We start from the raw sequence: 3375 nt of genomic DNA, 5'->3' as shown, positions 1-3375 counted from the left end.
CCCCCCCCCCAAGGGGCTCACATTCTGCAGGGTCGGGGGTGTAGATCTGGAGATCTGGGGCCGTGGCTAAAGCTCGGTTCTGGTGACCAGAGAACACAGAGATGGACAGGGGTCACTCAGGCCCACGAGACAGAGGCTTCTGAGGCCTCAGGGGCAGCATGCGAGTGGCAGGGCCTTGGGAAGCCTCCAGGACACACGTCGCCTTGCAGAGGCTCTGCTGAGACCAGAGCTCTGGCTTTGCCTCACCCATCGGGACCGCTCAGCATGACCCGGGACCCAGAGGTGGAGACGTGGGTGTGGGCGTCCGCACAGTGTGCAGGACCGGACAGAAGGGGGTGGCTGGGTGTTGGGGTGGAGGAACTGAGGCATGGGGACCGGTGTTTCCACCCAGAGGGTGGGGCTGCAGGGTGCCAGACTCACCCTGTACACGCCTCGCAGTCCCTGGGGCCAGCAGAGGTGCAGAGCACGTCTCCCGCGATGGCCCCTCGCCAGGTGCGCAGCAGGCGTCCAGGCCCGGATGAGCATGGATGCGCGCAGTGGCCTCCACCAGCGCTGCTGGGGGATCGTGGCGGCCTGTGGTGCTGTGCCAGCCGGTCACCTGACATTGTGACCCGGGGGGCAGGGTGTCCAGCCTGGCAAGGGTGTGGGCCAGATGGAGAGGTGAGCTGAGGGGGGCTGGAGGTGGGGAGAGACCCCTGGGGGCCGAGGGGGAGGGAGACTGGGAAATAGCAGGAATGGCGGCACTGAGGACGCGGCACGTGGCCGCCACCGCGCTCTCCAGACTTTGTCCTGAGCCCCTCTCCGGGAGTGGGCTCGTGCACCCTCCCTCCAGGGTACCTTCCCATGTCCGCCTGCCTGGCCTCCCTGAGGCGCCGGAGGTGGTGGCCGTCCTGCTGGGCAGCACAAAGCGGTGTTGGGAGCCTGCCAAGTGGGTTCGGGTATGTGTGTGAACACCCCCCACCACACCGAGGGCACTGACGTTCCTGTTTTGGAGCGTGCGGGGTTGGGGCGCTAAGGCTGGAGCACTCCAGACCTGCAGCCCGACCCCAGCCCCTCTTTGGCCCCAGCCCCTCACCTGGCCACCTCACGGTGCACGACCACGACAGCAGGGCCGGGAAGATGTCCTCACCAGCTGCAGGGACCCCACAAAGGGCCTCAGAGGGGCATCAATTCACAGCCCCCTACCATCCCACCTCCCAGGGTCCCTGTGGGGCAAGGCCATGTGCGTGAGGAGCCTGTGACCACACCCCCAAATGCTGCCCAGCCTCCCACTTGCCTGGCATGTCCAGTGTGACGCGTCACCACAGATTCTCTGACAGTTCTGGGCTCGGAAGTCCTAAAACTCAGGGGCAGGCAGGGCTGGACCCCCGGCGCATGTCCAGTGTGACGCGTCACCACAGATTCTCTGACAGTTCTGGGCTCGGAAGTCCTAAAACTCAGGGGCAGGCAGGGCTGGACCCCCGGCGCCCCAGGGAGACCCGGCTCCTGCCTTTTCCTGGTCCGCGGCCCCTCCTCCATCCTCACTGCCGGCAGCGCGGGGTCTGCCGTCTCTGGGACTCCCACCCTCTGCCTCCCTCTTGTGAGGACCTCGTGAGGACACCGGGCCCCCCAGGAACCCAGGGTCGCCCCCACCTCGGGGCCTTGACAGCGTCCCCTCTGCTGCATGAGGAGACACGTCCCAGGTCCCGGGACCAGGACGGGGACGTCTTTGGGGCCATAGCCCACGCTAGTTCCATATCTCATTAGATCGCTGTGCGTTATCAACCCCATTTTACAGAGGAGGCCCAGAGCCTTGACGGCAGCAGAGCCGGGTGGAACAGGCGGTCTCGGAGGCAGCCGGCCCAGCCAGCATGCCGACCTCCCGATTCTAGCACGGTGAGGCCCGGGTAATAAGTGGATGTCATTCTAAGCTGCTGGTCCGTGGGGACAGGTCAGAGCAGTGGGAGGAGCCACCACGACCCGGAGAACCTGCAAGGAAGAGACCACAAGGTCCATGTGACAGCTGTCTCTGCTCGGGTCAGACTGCGTGGGGCCACCCAGAGCCCAGCTGCTGCTGGCGGGGGATGTTTCTTTGGGGGACCATTTGGGGGCTCTGTCTGCTCTGGGCCACTGGGGCTGTCCCAGGCCACACTCCCCAAGATGCAGGGGTCCCAGAGCCACCCGGGGATGTCAGTGTTGTTTCTATCCCTGTGACCGATGGAGAAATTGATACACTGAGAGGGTCAGTGGCTTGGCCGCGGTTACACATCAAAGGAATGATGAGGCTGGGCTTGCAGCCTCAAGACTGCCCTGTTGTGTCTGCGAAAGGCTGGTTCTGCCCACAGCCAGGCCCATTTCCTGCCCATCGGGTTAACGCTTGTGAAACAGATAACCGTCCTTCCTGGTCTCGAACAACCAAGCTCCCCAAAGCCCTGAAGAGCGGGCTGGGGGTCGGCGTTTCCATTTCCCAGATCTGAGGCCCAGAGAGGGGAGCCCGACTTGTCTGGGATGCACAGCAGAGAGTCTGCAACCCGGAACTCTGGACTCGGGTCCTTGAAGAGTCTTTCCATGAAGGATTTGGGAGGCTTTCCCGGTCGGAGCCGACTCAGCCACAGTAATGGTGGTGACGGCGGCAGTGACAATGATAGCTCCCTTTACTGAACGCTTACTTTTCTTATTGACTTGTTGGAGCTCTTTACATGTCGAGGAGTTCAACTCAGGGTCAGATGACTTTGTTTTTCCAAGCGACTATCAGGTGCAGAGGATGCGACCTCCCCAGGAGCGCACTGGGATTCCGATGATGGGCAGACGGGACCCAAAGCTGACTCAGCCAGAGCTGCTGGCTTCGTGAGACTGCGAATGGTCCCGTGTCCCTTACCTGCGAAGGCTTGGGCTCCAAGGGCCATGGCACAGGCCGGGAGGACGGTAGAGGTCATGGCTCCTGGCACACGGCTCCATGCAGGGCCTAACCTGAGCTGGGCCTGTGGTTCAGGGCCATGAAGCTGGGGAGCCTCTTGCTTCTGGCTCACCCCTTCCCAGCCCCTTTAGGGGGCTTGTGACATTTGAAGTTACCGCGCCATGGGTTCGTGAGGGGCTGGCCCAGGTGGGGGTGCAGGGGTCCCGGTGGGAGCCGGAAGGGGGTGGACCGAGGCTCTGGGCCGTCTCAGCAGCCGCCAGGGGTAGAAGGGCCCACAGCAGCACTGAGGCTTGGGATCTGGAGACGCTCGGAACAGGGCCCAGCCTCGGCAGGCCTCCCTCGGTGGCCGTTCTGTTTAACCCATGCACTTTATTTCTCTCACTTAATTTAACAAGTGTTCCAAGGAAATAACTTCTCATTTCTTGAAGCGGACGATGGGCACCTCAGGAGTACAGCCCCCCCCCCCCCCCCCCCCCCCC

The 3375-nt window shown here is 63.3% G+C and overlaps 1 long non-coding RNA gene across 1 annotated transcript; it reads right to left on the bottom strand.

Moving 5' to 3' along the window:
* Positions 1-426: 426 nt before the first annotated feature.
* Positions 427-1208, bottom strand: LOC121102410. Its single transcript, XR_005834497.1, has 3 exons — positions 1076-1208; positions 838-921; positions 427-632 (listed from the first exon to the last, which is right to left on the bottom strand). It is a non-coding gene; the product is annotated as an uncharacterized LOC121102410 (long non-coding RNA).
* Positions 1209-3375: the final 2167 nt, after the last annotated feature.

The sequence above is a fragment of the Ursus maritimus genome, unplaced genomic scaffold (genome assembly GCF_017311325.1).
Source record: "Ursus maritimus isolate PB19 unplaced genomic scaffold, ASM1731132v1 scaffold_14, whole genome shotgun sequence".
In the NCBI taxonomy this organism is placed as follows: Eukaryota; Metazoa; Chordata; class Mammalia; order Carnivora; family Ursidae; genus Ursus; species Ursus maritimus.
Note: the sequence above shows the minus strand (reverse complement) of the source record. Positions and strands in the feature narration are given on the sequence as shown.